General features: G+C 40.4%; 1 protein-coding gene across 1 annotated transcript in view; it reads left to right on the top strand.

Annotated features, from left to right (window-relative positions):
- Positions 1–3,547: 3,547 nt before the first annotated feature.
- GALNT1 (polypeptide N-acetylgalactosaminyltransferase 1) overlaps positions 3,548–18,877 on the top strand; it is an 86,332-nt gene continuing 71,002 nt past the window's right edge. The window contains exon 1 of the mRNA XM_063163670.1: positions 3,548–3,619. The gene's annotated coding sequence lies outside the window, so the exon portion shown is untranslated. The remainder of the gene's footprint in view (positions 3,620–18,877) is intronic.

The following is an 18,877-nucleotide window of genomic DNA, read 5'->3' as shown; positions in this document are numbered from 1 at the left end:
GCTCCTCATCTGGCAGCTTTGGCATTTGTCATGGTCAATTCACCCCCCTGCAGCTGTAGGTGGGCTGCAGACAGGATGGAGAGCAGTGCAGGGAACTGTACTCATTAGTGCCTGGTGTAGTACAAATTACATGGGGCAGGGAGGGGCTCCTTTCCTCTGCTCTTTTCCTTACCTGGTGTTTGGTGGGGTTCTGGGCACATGAAAGGAGTGCCACAGCTTGGGCAAACATGTAACCAAAGTAAGAAAAAATACTTAAAGCTTTTTCTTGCTTCCCTCCAGGCAATTCTGCAGTATGTATGTTAGAGGAATTTGAGAGTCTTATGAAATCAAAAGGCTAGCATTGACTATAATTACAAACCATCACAAAGATTTTTAAAAAGTATTTATTCATTCTCATGACCTAAAGATATGCATGTTGTAAAAGATCCCTCCAATAGTAATTTTACAAAGTTGACTCAGTAGTGCTCCACAATCCATAAACCTGAATCTCAGTATAATTCTCTAAATACAACTGCAATAAAGATAGCCCTTAAATTATAGACTACATTTTTGAATGTTCACTTCAAAATTACATCTTTTTATTTACAGAGTTTAGTGAATTCATGTCACTTCTTAAAGTGTCTCTGGCTGTATCTAGACATCTCACATTGACTTTTTCTTTTCATGAAATTAATAGCATTTTTGCTAAGTGAGTTTCCTGGACTTGGCAGCAACGCAATAGAATAATTAATTGAGGTGTCATAAAGGCATTCCACCATTCTACTTGGGATACATCCTATGGCACCATCAATCATAACAGAACAAGTGTTAATCTGCTTGCATACAATAGATCATAAAAAGAAATAGTGTGAATTTAACACTTTTTTTTGACAGGAAAGCCTGACACTTCTTGTATTATCTGTCTGTGTATAAGTACACGCATATTTAGTGCCCAGGCTATAAATGCTAAATGAAGGCAGCTCGACAGCTCCTGTGTGCATTGCCTCTCACAGGGAAGCTGCCTGTCAGTGCACACACTCCCTGCTGGATGTATCAGCTGAGCAATGCAGCAAAGCTCAAACATTTAAGTTGTTTAAGCACACAAGGAATACCATTCAGCTCAGGGAAGGTGAACACATGTGAGAGCCCTCCACTGGGCAAAGAATGCCTCCTTGTCCTACTGTTTATGCACTGGCTACCTTGGTATTTTCACAGGAATGTTTACTCTGTCACCTGACTACACCTTCAGGCATTTTCCAAAATGTTTTTGTTTTTTTGTTTGTTTTTTTTTTGTTTTGTTTTGTTTTGTTTTGTTTTGTTTTTTGTTTTTTTAATATTCAAACTGTTTCAGTCAATATTAGTCAAATCCTCTTTTAGTCAAATTCTCAGTGCACCCTGGTCTTCTCAGGAATCCATCCTGCACTTTTGACTCTTGCCCAGCAAGGGGAGAAAAGGCAGATGGACTTCAAATGCAACAACAGTGCTGCTGCCTGCAGTGCACTGCTTTAAGAGGCTGGGCCTGAAATAGCTTCAAAATATACATCAAAATATATGGAGAAACAGACTCCTGTATGCTACCTCACAAATTAAATGCTCAGCCTCAACAGATCTGTGGGTACATGAGGATTCTGAACTCGCTGGTTTTGTCTGAAGAAAAAGCATCCCAAATGAATGGCTGGAAAACCTAAGTGCCTTTAAAAAGGTCTAAGTTACTTTGGAGGGCAGCAAGAGCAAGTACCACAATAAAAATTAACTCTAAGGGTTAAATAAAATGAAAACACCACAACTTCAAATGTGTTGTGGATAAAGGGCTAGAACCAGACAGTGACCTAACTTAAAGGTCTTTAAAGAGAGAAATAAATGGACGCACCAGCAATATCCCCCTAAAAATGATGAGGCATCAGTATGACGTGTTCAGCATTCCCCTAACTTTGTCTGCACACTTTTTTTCCCCCTTTCTCTGTTTAAGTTCTATTTTGAATATAGGGTTTCTGCCAAGAAACTTGTTAAAAATATTTATAATGAGCACAGCATGATTTTTGGATTCTGTAAACAAATACCTCTTTAAAGTTATATATCATTTCAGAGACTTAAGATTCACTCGTCAAGGAAACCCAGCGTTTTCTTCACTAAAACTTTGTGAGTTAGACTTTCTAAAGGGAACATACAAACTTTGATCTATAAACTTTAAAAAGCTGAAATTAAGATTAGGGAGAAGATAAAACACTTCACAGAATTTAGGTGGCAGAATATATCTTGTTCTGTGTGTGTGAAGTTGTTTCTAGTTGTATGGAATAACCTTAGAACAAACGTAGTCTTAGGGCACGTAGGTAACATTTTGATGTTTCCTTGCCCAGGGGCCACTGCTAAGAAGAGGCTTATTGCAGCCTAATGATCCAGTGCAACATTTGTTTCAGCTATTCGCCCCAACATCGCTGCTGGGGCACCACGTTGGCGGCACACAAACTACGCCAAAGCCGTGGCCCAGCAAGGAGCTGGGAGCTGCTGCTGACCTCAGCACAAGGCGTAGCAAAGACGAGTCGGTGCCACGCGGTTCCCGCTCATCTCCGCCGACCAGAGCTGCTTTAAAAGCACACGTTAAGCGCGGGTGCAGCAGGTGCCCGGGCAGCAGGATGACACAGGGAAACACCACACCTGCTCCCCGGTACAAAGCCTGCAGGCCCCGGAGAGCCGCCACCCGGCTGGCAGCCACGCACCCGCAGCCCGCAGGGCCGCGCTCGAAGCGCCGCTCGGCCCCCTCGGCCGGGAGCCCCGGGTCGGTGCGTGTTGCACCGGAGCCCGCCAGAGCAGGCAGCCGCCCTCGCCCGGGGCGGGCTGGCACCGGGGGCACCGGAGCCCGCCGGCCTTGCCGCACCGGGCCGGGCGGCGGTTCCCGCCCGCGCCGGGCCCCCGCACGCCCGCGACAGCGACCCCCGCCCCGGGTAGCGACATCCCCGCCGCGGCGACCCCCGCACATCCGGGGCAGCGGCGGGGCGGAGCGGGGCCGCGCGGGGCGGTCGCCGCCCCTTCCCTGATCCCGCCTCTCCGCGCCGCCGCCGCCGCTGCCGCCGGCGATGGAGACGCGGCGCTGAGCGGGGCTCGGGCGGCAGCGGTGGTGCGCGGGAGAGCGGGCGGGGGCGCCGCCGCCGGCGGCAGCAGCGGGAGCGGCGGGGCGCGGGGCATGCGGAGCGGGCGCCGCCGGGGGGCTGCAGCTGCGGGCTCCGAGGCGCCCAGGGAGGCGGCGGCTCCTCCGCGGGGCTCCGTGTGACCGCGCTGCTGCGCCCGGAGCGCGGCTCCCGGCAGCCGCAGGAAGAGGGGGGCCGAGGCGGCGGCGGTGCAGCGCCGCTTCCCCGGCCGCGGAGCGAGGCGGCGAGCGGAGGCGCCCGCTCCCCGGGGCCGTAGCGGCGGCCGCCGGCAGCCCGGCAGTGCAGCGGCAGCGGCGGCCGCGCCTCAACTTGGTGCGAGGCAGCGGCCGCCGCGACGAGCGGCGTGTGCGCCCGTCCCCGCCGCCGCCCGGAGGATTTACCCTGCGGGACTCTTGTGCTCGGGCGCCCGGTGACCGGGGCGGCAGCGGCGGGGCTGGCGGCGCCCCTCGCCTCGCCCCGACGTCCGCCCCGCAGCGACGGAGAGGAGGGCCGAGGTGAGTGTGGGCTCCGGGCGCCTCGGGTTCCGCTTCCCCCCGCCCCACTCCCGGCCGCGCTGGGTCTCGGGGGAAGGGAAGCTCCAAGTTCAGCAGCGCCGGGCTTCTTCCCTCTCCGGCCGCCCGCGGAGAGCCGCCGCCTCGGCCGGCCGCCGCTTCCTCCGAGCGGGGTGACCCCGCCGCGGTGCCCGCTCGGAGGCAGCCGGCGCCGGGGACGGGCACACACCGCCTGCGGCTGCCTTCCGGCGGCTCGGCTCGGTGCTCTTGCCGCGGAGAGGGTCGTGGGGCTGGGGACGTCCTGTTGCTGCTGCCAGGGGTCAGAGCTGCCGTGTGTCAGCAGCCTCCGGCAGCGTGGCTGTTTGTGCGTGTGTGTGTGTGTGTGCAGGGGGAGTACCAGGGCACCATCGTCGGCTCTACCTCTTCTTCACCGCTGTCGCATCAAGTTCGTTCAGTTGATGGTTATTATGTAACATGTGACCAATATTTTAGAGTTTCTCTTATGTGCTGGGCTCCGGATCAGTCTTATTTTGTTGCATTTTAATTCATAAAGCTGAAGAGGCTCGGCAAAGCTCTCGTTCTAATTGGTTGCCTAATGGAACTTGGTTTTCATGTGACTTTGGCCGTGTTAGCAGAGGGTTACTACCTCCTTCCACTCTAGGAAAGCAGAAGTGCGTGTCTTCTGCCCCCTCTACCTCCGCCCCCCTCTTATACTATTAAGCATGGGCAAGTTTCTTTAGGTCCCGCTTGTTTTTAGTAGATTCTGGAACCTGCCACTTCGTGAACTTAGAGCCTGAGATCCTGAAATAGAAACTGATTTTTGTGCAGCAGCTCCTGAGAGAAATAACTTTTATGGCGATGAACAGGAGTAAAACAGCCTAACAGCCTCCTCGGTTTATATAAATGATGTTGGCACTACGTGAACTGTAAATGAACATAGCCAACAGCTGTGCAAACCAAAACTATGTAACTAACCATGTATTATTATAGCTTGCTGTTCTCAACTTCATTCCTTTGCAAAGACATTGAAGATCATGCTACCCTGAGCACTTGGAGCACCACAGAACTAGTTTTTCTTGTAAATACAAAGAATTACTTACCTTGAAGATAGCACTTTACTTTCTAGTGCCAGCTTCATCATTTTCTGTGACTTGGAATTGTGTCTGTGTTCTCCTGTGATGCTGGCCTTTTTTAAAGTGGTATTGCTAGCACTTTGAATTTGTTTGCTGCATTTTCTCAGGCTTACTTGTGAAACAAGAATGTAAACCTGAGATTGTTATTGTCAGTAGGGAAATTGTGGCAGCATGGTCATCCTCAGAAAAATGATACAAACATTACCTGGCAAGGACACCACACACGAGTCACCCTTGAGATCAAGGTGGCAAGGGCAGCACATGGACTATTACTGGATGATGTCTGTCTGCTCAGAATTGTAAGCTACATGAATGAGTGTACCTTATTCCTCTTGTTCTTATAGGAATAGGGCAATTCAAAGACACTAATGTAAGTCATGAAAATGCTTTGAAAACACCATGTGACAGTCATTTCTTAGTCTAGTGGTGAGGTGGTACTGTTTCACTTTTATACGAAGATTTATTCCTCCCCACTCTTCATCTCAAAGTGAATTTGTTTGAATGAGTTCAGGAATAAGCTGTACAGAAAAAGAATGGAGGTAATTTAGAATAAATTTCAATACTGTATTGCTGCTTTAGGAAAATAGTATTCTGCTGTCCTTTCATTGTTGCATATGTGATAACCCATATGTTAGCTGTGAACTTTTAAAATATTTTTTCTTTATTCTTTAACAAAAGGAGTGTAATCTGTCTTTGGTCAGAGGACAAAAAGTAGCTTCAGAGATACGCATCTAAAAATAAAGTACTCCCAAATATTTAAATCCTTTGAATGTAATTTGCATCATGTTTTTCATGTTTTGTTCAAGAGACAAGAGATTCTTGACAGATTTTATATTTCTAGTAGGTTTTTGTTTTTTGGTTTTGTTTTTTTTTTTTTTTTTTTTATTTTAGGGCATATGGTGTCAGACTGTCCACATAGCACAAAAGTTTGATTCACAGGACCAAAATGGTATGGTCTTTGGCTCTGCAGTCTTCCCCAGCCTGTGTCTTTAGATGTCTTCTCATGGAAGTGCAGGGGCCATCTCTAGACTTAAGTTGAGCTGTATCAGGAGCTGTCACTGCTTATAAAGAAAATAAATCACTCACAAATTCAAATAAATTGATTTTTTTCGGTGTGTAAGGTACATTAAAATACCTTTTAATAATTGTAGTAGTGCTATTTAAAATGGTGCTGTTTCATACTTAACCAATCACCTCATTAAGAATTTTGGAGTTCTTTTATCTGTCTTAAATTATAACCAAAATCTGGAAGCATGTTTTGCTCTCCTTCAGGCCAAGTTATAGTGCATAATTTGCTTTTCTGTGTTGCTCTTTGATTTTTAAAGTTTGTTTGGAAGGAGGTGGTTTTGGTGCCCCCCACCCTCTTTGAAGGGTCAACATGCTGATTTTAGTATTGAAATTGTGACACTGGAGTTTATCTGGGGTTCATGTGGTTGAATAACTCATGACAGATACAAGAAGTGTTAAAGAAGGTAAATGTTGAATACTTCTCTCCTAGTATGTGTCTTGTACATACTTAATAGAGGTAGGCTTGGATCATTACATGGGATGTTTTTCATCCTAGTCAATTTTTTCTGTCCTCCTTTGAATAGTGACAGATTCTTTATTATAAAGATGCACTAGACAGAAGTGAATATTCAATTATGCATTGTATAAAAAATGAGTATCTCTGGACTGTGTACTTCCTGCTTTCACTGAGCAGCATCTTAATTTTTGAGGTGTAAATTATTTCCCTTCTGTTTACATTTAGTCTTCTTATAACTATGTTTTTTCATTCCTTGTCGTCTTAACCTTTCTGTTGGATTTCTAATTCTCTACCTAGTCTAATGCTGCAACAGCCTTTTTCAGGTCATCATTAAGAATGAAGCAGTAGTTTTATATGAAGGCAGTTGAGCTAGTGCTTGCCACTGCTGCTTTTGAATCTTGATACTTTTAATTATCAGCAGTGATGTACTCATATTGAGCAGAGATCTTCCCTGAGTTCCACAGGGATGCTTGTAATCCTCTTGTTTGTACTAGGCCTTCTTAATTTAGAAGGTTGCTGACCATACTAGTAATTATTTAACTTTCAGTGACACTTCTTCTGCATTTATTAACATTGACTTTTATCTGCCAGTGCATTACCTGTACATCATGGTTGATTAGCTTCCAGCTGGTTACATTTTTGGACTTATGTACTTGACCAACCTATATAGCTGTTAACTTTTCTGCTTTCTTTTTCAGCTCATTAATTAGTGCCTTTAAATGTTGCTAGCTTTATGGATCCTTGAGGCATCCTGCTGTTAACCTTTTGTTGTGTTGCAAGTTTGATTACATATTCCTAGTTCAAACTTCCTGTTTCTTAGATAGGAATAAAATACTTGAAAGAGAATATGACAGAAATATTGAAAATATATCTGCAATGTTGAAATCATGGCTTTTACTCAACTGTTAGCACCAGGTCTATTCCTGACAGAAGTACTCTAAATTTAGCATCCCCAAATAAAATGTTTTAACTGCATGCTTGTCATAAAAGCACTTTGATACCATCTTCCGCTAATTCTGGCAAAGCATTTTTTCCCCTTTACAGTCTTTCTAGAGAGCTTAATCCATTATGTGAAATCAGCCCATTGTAAAAATCAATGGAATTGATATACTTTTAGCTAATGTATTAAAGAGCTGGCTAACTGCTCTATTATTCACTTTTTGATTACTTAAATACAGTTTTGCAGTATGAAATATGAAGGTTCTTTAGGGGCATTTACTTTCGGCTAAATTGGAAGCTTGTGACTTTGAGCACTGCATAAATTATCTCATACATGGGCTGTTGTAGGAATTCCCAACTCATGGAGGCATTCTCACCATTGGGTTCACATTAAGGTCTTTTTATAACCCACAAAAGAGAATTAGCTTGAATTCTAAAGCCCTTCACGATGCATCTTACTGAGTGCAGGTTTGTAGTATGCAGTTTGTAGTACAGGAGAGGCAATTTTGATTCCTCCTGTCTTTGACCAATGGAACTGAACAGTCAGCATGGAAAAGGTGTGTTTAGCTCATAACCTCAGTTGTCACTGAAAGCAAATGTGCTTGGAGACTTGATTAGTTCAGAAAAGGTACCCTTGGCAAGTTAGTCTTCCTAAGCTGGCTTTTGATACCATTTGCCAACCTTGTTTTTGTGATCCAGAGTTTTATTTTCAATTATTGAAAAACTCTACCACAACATGTTTTTGTTTTGATTTTTTTTTTTCGTTCTCCTCTCTTTAAGCGATAAACTGTGGTATGGAAATTGACTATGAAGATACTTCAAAACAGTTTTTTTTTTTTTTCATAAAGTATTTCGTTTTGGCATTAGAGTGGTCAGTTTCATTTCTTTGGAATTAAAAAGTTACCCTCGAGAGTAAGAGCTTTGTAATGGTGCCTTCTCTCATTGGAATCAGTGTTTAGTGACCACAGCAACTCTCATTGATAGTTTCAGCTCTATTGTCAGACTACCATTTAAGAGAAATATACAGGTAGGAAATTGAGCACTGCTTGTGTTGTGTTGCTGTTCTGTGTAATCTGATGGTCCTCAAGACATTTGTGTTTGTTCTCCTGTGAGGAGGTACTACTAGAGAAAAACAGTGTAAAGCAGCAGCAGCTTGCTGTGGACATTCAGACTCTGGGACTGGCTCATGTAAAGCTGCTGTGAAATTCACCTCTTATTTAAGGAGGGAAGTGTTTTCATACTTTTTTTTTTTTTCTTGTGCCATGCTGGTATCAACTTTTAGAAACTTTACTCTTTTAGAAAATTTATCCAACAGATAATCCAGTTCAGTGTTTTGCTGTCTAGCTGAAAGAACTTTAACATCCTTTGGAGGCAGAATGTGTGAACTGCTCTTGTGTTCCTTAATTCTTATCTTGCTTTATAAGACTTTGTCCTGTAAATTGCAAGCCAGTGTAATATTGTAAATTTTTTGGAAAATTTTACTTTTCACTAGTACTAATATTGGTTAAACTGTGCAAGTGATAGAATCTCTAGGAATTATATATTTTTTTAATGAGATTTCTTACTGTAGGTAAACTCTTAGTATTTTTTGTGCAAATATTTCTTTGTAATGGAATGCAGTACTATTTTCATGTTGAGTTCCAATATATCTTCCTGTAACAGGGTTCTTGATGTGTAGATGGGGTCATATGACAGAATTTGTCATCCTGGTTATATGGAACAGTTGAGTCAGAATAATATTCAACATTTAAGTTGCTTGTGAAAACTTGTTACAGGCAAGGGAGAGGGTATGTCATGTTCTTTGACTTTTTATTTTTACAGTGCATTAGAATGGACTCCAGAATTTCAGCTGGTGCTTCCTGTCAGCCACAGGAATGATGAAAATAACAGAGCACGTACATATCTCTCAATAAGTAGTTTGACAGGAGGCAGGAATACTGGTCTGGTTTTACAGGCACCACATGACAAAGGCCAACAGAACCTGAAGAACTTGAATCCCAATCTGTTTACTTTTCCATAGCCACAGGTTATTGTTATCTTATCTCTTTTTCATACCTGCTCTCAGTATGCTAGCAGTGCTTTAGTGCAAATTGTGAATGAGAACCAGAATTATGCTGACAATTAAAGAGAAGGTGATTCTTCCAGGGAGAAGGAAACAAATTTTGGGGTTGGGCTTTTGAGTTTGCCCTTTTTTTTTTCCTCATTTTTTTCAAAGGGTTTGTTTGTTTGGTTTGTTTTGGTGTTTTTTATTTGTTTTTCAGATGTCCATGAGAAACAAACTAGGGGAAGATGGAAATACTGGTAACAGGTTGGAATCAATTGTCAGTATATATATAGAGATTTGAAAATTCTAATTAGATATCTGAATGGTGAAGCTGACTAAAAAACAGAATGAAAAATTGATCAAATGACCATGTATGTCCATAAAGACAAAGAGATATTTAGTATTGATCTGAATTATAGAATATGCTGAGTTGGAAAGGACCCACAAAGGTCTTTGAGTCTGACTCCTGTCCCTGCACAGGATTGTCCCCAGGAGTCACACCTTGTCCAAACACTTCCAGAACCTTGTCAGGCTGGTTGACCTCTCCTCTGGGGAGCCCAGGCCCTTCCAGTGCCTGATCACTCTGTGTGAAGAATGTTTTCCTCTTGTCCAACCCAGACCTTCCCAGACACAGCTTCAGGCCACTCCCTCAGGTCCTGTCACTGTCACCACAGAGAAGAGATCAGTGCCTGCCCCTCCTCTTCCCCCCATGAGGAATTTGTAGCCATGATGGGATCTCCCCTCAGTCTCCTCCAGGCTGAACAGACCAAGTGACTTCAGCTGCTTCTCATTCAGCTTCCCTTCCTTCACCATATTTGTTGTCCTCCTTTGGACATTCTCTAATAGTTCTATGTCTTTCTTGTATTGTGGTGCCCAAAACTAAACACAGTGATCAAGGTGAGGCTGCCCAAGAGCAGGATAATCCCCTCCCTTGAGCAGATGTCTCCACAACAGCATTCAAAAATGAGTTTGACAACTATGGCCAGGGTGAGCAAGGACTAAGATCAAGCATAAAGCTGCCTCTCACCCCAACCCAAAGTGGGTAACAAGTAGATGTCATTTCATGAGCTCAGTTCTTAACTTTGCTAGGTGTTAATTTTTTAAAAAACAGAGTAAACAAGCTCCATGTGCAATAGGCTTCCAAATCTTCTGATGGCCCAAAAGCTTATTAGTTGTGGGCAAAAAATTAAGATTGATCAGAGTTGTCTTTTCACTCAGTGACATTTATCAGTTTGATTACCACTATGAATAATTTAGCATTAAGAGCAGCCCAGGCTCTTATGTGCATATCCTGTTCATTATGTTTCTGCCTTAAATACATTCAATTGAGAACATTCACTGATGGAGCACTTTTAAAGTATCTTTAAGGACTCATTTAGGTTAAAATTAAACTAATGGATTTATTTAATTTTCAGTTCATTACATACTTAGGGTAATTGGGATTGATACACTTTTCAAACAGAGAAGCTGAAACCTAATTTTAGGTGCAAACTCCAGCTTTAACTACTGTTACTATTTAACTATTGTTTCCAGACAATACTTCTGTTAGGAATTATTTCTGTTTGTCCTGATTGGAATATTAATTTGAATGTCCAGTTTGTGAGTTTGCCATTAAGAAATTAAGTATGCATTTTCACATAACTTGTTTTTTTAGATGACTTTGTGGTTTTAAAGGCTGCAGTCTGTAGTGTCATGTGAATGAATCAAATATCTGCTATCTTTATCTTTGAAAAATGGTTGAAGAGGGCACACCAGAGCAGTCTCAAAGAGATACTTGAATAACAGCTCTACTTAGAATAGCAAAGAAAACCCCCACCCCTGCTAGCAGTCTGTAACTTTGTTCACCCCTTTTCCAATATACTCTTCCAATTTTTTCTTCAGGGCTTGCTGATCAGAAGTTTTAGAAAGCTGGGTACTTAAATGAGTACTAGTTTAGTAAACTTGTTTTGTTTTCAAATTCTGAAGATAGTGTGGATGTGTACACATCATACAACAAATATTAAGCTTCCTAAGGTGCAGCAGAGGTGCTTTGATTTATTTGAAATACATATTTCAAGAAAAAAGTCATCCCTTAAGGCCCTCTGTCTGCAAAGAATGGTTATATAGTTGAAGAACTTCTTCAGGCTGATGTTTCTAAATATTTGATTTTGAGGCTTATTTTTGTGAACTGAAAGTCTCAGAAATGGCATGAAAAATACAAAGTTGTTCAATAACTTTAGGAAGTAGAAGAGCACAGTACCACCTCCATGAGTCCTAATACAGGTCAAAAATACACTCTGTACCTTCTTAGAGTCTTTGAAAGGCCTTTAGATTCTTACTGGGACTTGTTCCTTGCTCTAGTGCTGTGTGTGTTCAAGCAGAGTTACAGATAGGACAGTCCAGTAAGTTAAACATACATTTGCTTCAGACTTAGCTTCAATCTAATTAGCTGTCCTCTTAGAAGAACAGCCTGGCAACCTTTTGGAAATGTGGTCTGAGATAGCTGTGAGAAAACAACTCCAAGCTGCTCAGTGGTTCCTTTCCTGCAGCTTCTGCTGTAGTTTAATTGGGCACTGAAGTGAGCAGGGAGAGCCATGTGACCTCAGGGATGATCAGGAATTCTTCATTCTTTGTCAAGTTCCCTGATAGAACAGAACAGAGTGGGGCAGCTGCTGCAATGTTAGATTGCATACTCATCAAAAATGTTTTAGTTGGTTGTTTTTTGGGTTATTTTGAGCATCAAATTGGTTTTATGTATGATATCACAGGTTTTATGGACACTGGAATAAAATAATTTGAAATTGTGTAGCCTAAGCTGCCCTTAAGGATGATGTTGATCTATACAGAGTTCCAGAAGTAAATGGCTGATAATCTAGCCTTCAAAACAACTGATGTTATGAGGGCTTAAAATTGTTCTTAGTATAGCTTTAGAAAAAAATAGTCTTCATTATAGGTTTTTGTGTGCTCTGAAATTTGTATTTGATGTTTGGCTGTGAATAGATTCATTGAATTGCTGGAAGCTGCATTAATATTTTATCAAGTCTAAAGTTGTGTGTTGGTAGTTAAAATATTGCTTGTATTTTAACTTTGTTGTTGTACAAAATGTTAAAGAAGAGAAAATCATTGGTACCATTACTGCCCAGTGACACTAACAGAATCCTGCAGAAAATATTAAGCAATCCATCAACTCTTGCAGGAGTGCAGTTGGAAGATATTTAAATGTGGTACATCAGAGCAAGATGGAAGAAAATCTGAACTTGGATAATTGAAAGGCATGTGGTACAGCCTTTTTTTTTTTTTTGCTATTACATATTCAAATGTTATTTCATAATATTATTCACATTATTCTGCTATGGTGTCATGTCATCAAATGAAAGAGTGTTTAGAAAGCATGAAGAATTCAAGGAGTCTAGTGAGCAACCTGAGCTGGATAAAACATTTTAAAGTAATTAATACATTATGTATGCAGACTCAGCACAAAACTTTTTTCTCTAGCAAAATATACTTGCCAGATTCTATATCTAATTTTGTGCCGCAGTTCTAAATCATAAAATCTTTATACCTGCAGTAGTTAATTAAAAAAAAATTATGGTAACCAATGCCCGCAGGAAACAAAGTAATCTTGTGTATTGAATTTGTTAAATCTTTAAAAAAAGAAACCCTATAAAAACCATTAAACCAACCCCCTTGTTACTAGACATTATTTATCTTCTTTCCTTTCCTCCTCATGTTTCTTTCTTTTAGTTGCTTTTGGATCTTGCAGCGCTGTCAAATCATATCTTTTATTCTGTCTTTCCATGTCCAGAAAAACTAATCACTCTTCTGCAGGCAGTTAATGCTTGAAATCTGCTGTGTGTAAGAAACCAATTGACCCAATCTCAGCTGGGATCTGATTCATGAAAGTACAACAATATGTAATTTTCTTGCTTTGGATCATATCAAAGCTTTCTTAGGCAGTTTTAGACTATTATGACTGTTCATTCTTCCCTCCAAATTGTTCTTTCCCAAACACAGTAGGAGCTTCTAAGAGCTTGAAACAATGGTTTCTCTATATTTTGCATGTGTTATGTATATTTGAGAGGCATCTAAGGACTCCTTTTTTAACCACATTTTCCTCTGTATGGAAAACTTCATAAAACATCTTGCTTTCTGCCAGTAAAACAACGCCTTTTATTTGTTTTTTTTTTTTTTTTATATATACCTCATGTTATTTGCAGTAGAGTTGGATAGCAGTGAGTTGTGGTCAGTAGTTTGCACTAATGTGCTAGTTTGGATCACGAGCATTTTTAATCAAAGAATTCACAATGGAATGATTTTTAAGGTGAGCAAACCTTCTTTATGACCACTTCTGTGCAGAAGAGTCAAATACCACGCACATCAGGCACTTATTCCAAATCAAATGTTTGACCTTGCAATCTTCATAGCTGCGTTTTCAACTCTGTGGCTGTAAAAATATTTGAAACCAATTTTCTTACAGCCAAACCATTTTTTACTGCTCTGATTCACTACTGCTTCCGTCGGCAGGGATGAGCTGCGTGGGATATTTCTGGGGAGCAAACCCAAGAGGAATTTCTCATTCTTCTAAGAGACTGTTTGCTTCTTGATCTGTCACTTGTAAAATGCTGGCTAATTGTTAGTTTAAAACAGCTTATATCAATTACTTATATCAATTGTAGCACACCACCTTAGGTTTTCATGATTTGTGATTTCTCCTTTTCTTCCATTTCTCTGGGTATGTGATGAGTGGTTGGGTGAATCATTAATTTTATTCAGAAGAACGTGGTAATGATTCAAGAATGAGAGTGGAGAAATGAATCCAAAGGAAGTCAAAATAATAGAGTAATTTGGGGGTTTTGATACATGGTTTCACATTTCTTAGAGATCTGGCTGTCTGAAAGTGAAGCTCAGTGTTTTCCAGAAAATCATCACTTTTAGTGTAACTCAAGAATTTAAATTTAAAAAAAAAAGGAAATTACCTCAAAGTCAGCTAACTGAGAATGTTCATTTTACTGTACTGGTGCTTGGAGAGTATCCAGAAAAGATGTAAGGTCTTTTATTTTCCTTCACATGTGAGTTATTAACGACATAATTTAATTTACTAAAGATATTTCAATGTAGTTTGAATAGCTTAATGAGTTTCTTTATGTTTTAACAATTTATTAAACTGTTACATAAAAGGTAAAATTGGGATATGCTAGGGAAGTGAGACGAGGCTTTAAGAGCAAAGTGAAGACTGGTGTATTTGAAGTAGATTGAAGTCCAGTTATGGTCAGGCTTATTGAAGAGGAAATCATCACAATGGCCCAACTGACAAACACTGTGTTGAAGATTTCCATATCCAAGTCTTAGGTTTTGAGGAAAGGAGTTTAGCTCTTTTGGTGGTGGCTGGAACTGGAGAAATTTAGCCAGTCTTATGCATACTTGTTGAAGAATTATCTTCCTTTTCCAGAAGGGATTTGTTTCAGATGGATGGGTAAGAAGCCAAAAAAAATCGTAAAAGCTTGAATGTTTATGGAGGAACATAAATGAAAAGCCTCCAAGCTTATGAAGTCAACTGTGTGTAGACTAGGGAAATTTTAAAACACTTCTGTGTTAAAACTGTGTATATGTCTGAAAATCTTTGTGTCCACTGTAAATGAAGGTTTATGGAGGAAATACTGTTTTCTGTTCAGCTTCAAAAAGAAAGCTTAAGATGTATAAATAATTTTTTTTGTATTGCTCTTTCAAGAGAGAGGACAGTTAAGGACAAAACTTTAATACACAAAAAGTAAATACACAAAACTTGAAAACTTTTGGCTTTGCCTGCGTATGTATGGATCAAATGTCCAGACTGAAGTGATGCGAGGGGCATTTCCCTGGGTGTATCACCTCTGGCTGGGATTCTGTTCCCTGCCCACAGTTTGTCTGCCTGGTTTCTGATCCTATGTCAAGTGTGGTGACATTGACATGTGGTACTCCTTTTTGTGAAAGTTAATAGTGTTTTTACTTGACGATTGACCCAGTCAGGCAACAAAAATAATTTTGGCTGGAGAGGAAGAGTTCCCTTTTCAAGACAGTTTCATCTCCTGCTCTGTTCACCCTCAGCCCTCCCTCATTGTTACCCTGTGCCCCCACCACCCTCCTGCTCCAATGTGGAGATTGCTTGTAGTAATACCTGATAGGCAAAAACGCCCAAAATATTAAATTGACACAATTTTGGAGAAAATTGAAAAAAAGGCAACTCAACATTTACCTGTTTTCTAGCCTGCCAATTCAGCAGTGAGCCTTGCTTTTGACTGGCCAGATAGGATACCTGAACTTTGGAACAAACCTAGCATCTGATACCCATTGATGATTTGGTAATTAAGAGGCATAGGGAAGATGTCTTAGAATTGTGAGGGGAATGGACATTTTGGAGGTGGAGGAATAAAGGAGAGCTTGTAAGAGGCAGCAGCACAAGGTGCTGAGATTATTGTTGTCTGTGGGAGACAAACCCAAAACTTCTGCTGTCCACAAGGCAGGATAAATTGTTTTAACAAGATCTGTTTGCAGATAGACCACAATTTATTTCTAAGCGTCAACATTCTGTCAGTCTTTTTTTTTTTTTTTTTTTTTTTTTTTTTCTCAGTGTGCTGTGGCTGGTACTGCAGCTGGTCCTTTTAAATTATAAAAAAAGTTTCCAGATGCTGCTACAGGGCAGTTTATTAGAACAGCATAGTGGTAAAAGTTAAACTGGTCTACTTACTTACGTTAATGGATGGTTGATCATGTTTCTTCTCCCTGAAACAAAATTTCCACAGTTTGCTTAGGAACCGTTTGGTCTGAATTTATAGAAAGACTTATTTTTGTATCTTTTATTCTTAATGGGAATAGTTGAAAGCTGCTTGTAGAAGAGACAATTAGCTGATAAAGTGAGTATTTAAGTCAGTATGACATCTCCTGTTCCTCTGTTGGAAAACCAAAGAGGAGCACGGGAGAGCAGACTAGATGAGAAGATTAATGTATTGTTCATACATATAAAGTGTGTAAGCTGATGTAATTAAGGAGAGTGATAACCCAGGTTATTTGCTTTCTGAATTGCATGAGGAAAAGGAAGGAACATAATTCACTGTCTTTGTGCTAATATTTCCTGCACTAAAATCAAACTGGGTACCTTACTCTTATAAACAATACCCTATATACCTTGCTCTAATAAACAATATTCTTGACTTTTCTGAATGAATGCTAGTAGCTGATATGATTTTAAAGACTTGACCGTTACTAAAGTGAAATGTTAGTGTAAGAATGGACAGATTTTTAATATTGCTGTTACCTATACTTTCATTCCAGTTTTTACCTGTATTATCTGCTTTTTGTACATGTAATAAATAATAACTTTCTTGCACAAACCAGTGTAATCGTGAAAAGAGTTGGTTACATCAAGCCTTGAAATCACTAAATCCTAAGAAAAAGTATAGGTTCTCTTAAGGTGCATTGTATCTATTTTTTAATCTCTTTGTAATGGTATCTGAATTGTATGTTTATCTTGGTCTTTCTGACAGGGATCACTCTGCATGTTAGCAAAAAAATTCCAAATTGCATGTAATATAAAACATCCTGCTACACTCAAATTTCCTGCCATTCTCGTGATGTTCATGGGTCACTGACATGCTTTTCAAAGCATTATAAGTAAATCACTGAGTCACAATACTGAAAAAGTGCACTGTTGGCTCCTCAGCTTGGAATTATAGCAGTAAGTGTGTACCTCATAAGTAGTTAGAGGCTTGGCCTCCTGCTTTAAGAAAAAAATTAATCTGATCATGAGACATTGCTTTGTGGAGAACTATTGCAGAAGCAGATTGCCCCAAAGAGCAAATATTCGAGATTGAGGAGAATTGGGATTGGATGGCAAGAGTGATGCTTCCAAGCACCTTTTAGCAGGTAAAAGTAGTTTGCATTGTGTCGGTATCAGAGGCTTTGGCAGGTTCATCAGGAGCTCAAAATAAAGTCAGACAGGTACTGGGCAACATAAAACCTGTAGGAAAAGGGAACAGAAAAGTTGGCAAGAGAGAATGAAATGTGTTCCTCTAGAAGATAACAAAAAGTTTCAATGGCTAAATAATATTTCACTACTTCTTCTGTCAAATAGTGGCGTTACAAAGGTTTAGCAAGGTAATTAGTAAAAGAGATGGCAAATCCAGAACTATGAAGGGAATGTGGAAGTGTTGATTTGGAACAATTTGCCTATTGACAGATAAAAGTTCTGACTAGCATGGTTTGCCTGTTCAGCCAATTTCACATAGGAAAAACATCAGTTTGACTTTCTTCCTTCCTGTCCCTCTGGACTCTGAAAAGGGCAAAATTTATTCTTGACATAGGATTTAGTTTCCAGGAAAATAGCAGTGGGATCTTTGCAAGATCTGGGATGGGTTTATATGCCCCAGTAAAATATAGAATCATCACATTCTCTGCTTTCATTTACAGCATGGGGTACACCAGTATAGTCCTGGGATATGCTGGAATAATTGTTGGGGAGGTGGGAAAGACAGTGTCTGTATTTGGATAAGACATGATGTCCCTTGGTCAAAAAGTTACATGATATTCCAAACTGTGGACCATGCATAAGAAGTTAGATGTGCATGTTCTTTGAATACTTGTAATTTTCTTTTACATTCATGTGCTGAAGATAACATTGAACTGTAAGTCTTGTACAGATCTTTTTGCTATATTCATTCTTGATGAATTAGCGGAATGTCATTATGGTTTGGAAAATCAAATTTAATTTTCCATTCTGCATGTAATTTTTCCATTAATATGGAAGGCTGATAAGGCTTTTGCTGAAAGGATAGTATTTAAATCATCATATTTTTATTTAGAGTTTATTTAGAGCTTGCTTTCTGGAAGTTTGCAACACTTTTTGCTAGAAATGTAAGAGCAATGCTGACAAATCAGTGGCTTGAGCATTCTTGGTCTGTAGAACACTTCAGCTTGCAAAGCAAACATCCATTCTCAGCATTTGCTTTTCTTTCAAAGCTGATGAAGCACTTGAACTACTACTTATAAGTTGATTCTTAATTTTATATCAAAGTATTTTGAAGCTAAATTTTCATCTATCATCATGTAAACCCAGCTCAGTTATTTTGACAACTGGATGGTCTTCTTTGGTGGGAGCCTCACAGGGAGGAATTTGCAAGCTGGAGGTTTTCAGTTGCAGAGGAAGGTTTTAGAAATGCTGTTTTAGCTGGCACTGCTTTCTCTAGTTTAGTTACTTGTGATGAGTTGAATTTGAGTCTTTAAATAGCACAGTAAATTTCGTAACCCATACAGAAAAGTTAGTTGATACTTTCCACCTGAGCCAATGTTGAGGAGTCATTTGCAAAGCATATAACACTGTCAAACAGTTGAGCTGAGAGCTGAATGAGTGGGGAGGCTTTGCTTTGGTCTGTCATGACGTTGGCAGAAGTATTGAGAGCTCCCTGCTTGCTTTGCTGCATGAAAGTTAATCATTTTGGGATAAGTAGTTTAAGACAGTGTAGTGCTTCCAAAATTTTTTCCCATGTGTCCAAAGGAATTCAGTGTTGACTTAACAAAAGTAGTACGATAATTTTTTCATTGCTTTTCATTTAATTGTATTTTTAAAAGGTGCCTTCTTTCATTTTGATGCATGCTGAAATGTTCTCTAG

The sequence above is a fragment of the Melospiza melodia genome, chromosome 1 (genome assembly GCF_035770615.1).
Source record: "Melospiza melodia melodia isolate bMelMel2 chromosome 1, bMelMel2.pri, whole genome shotgun sequence".
Taxonomy (NCBI): domain Eukaryota; kingdom Metazoa; phylum Chordata; class Aves; order Passeriformes; family Passerellidae; genus Melospiza; species Melospiza melodia.
This window is presented reverse-complemented; position numbering and strand designations above follow the sequence as displayed.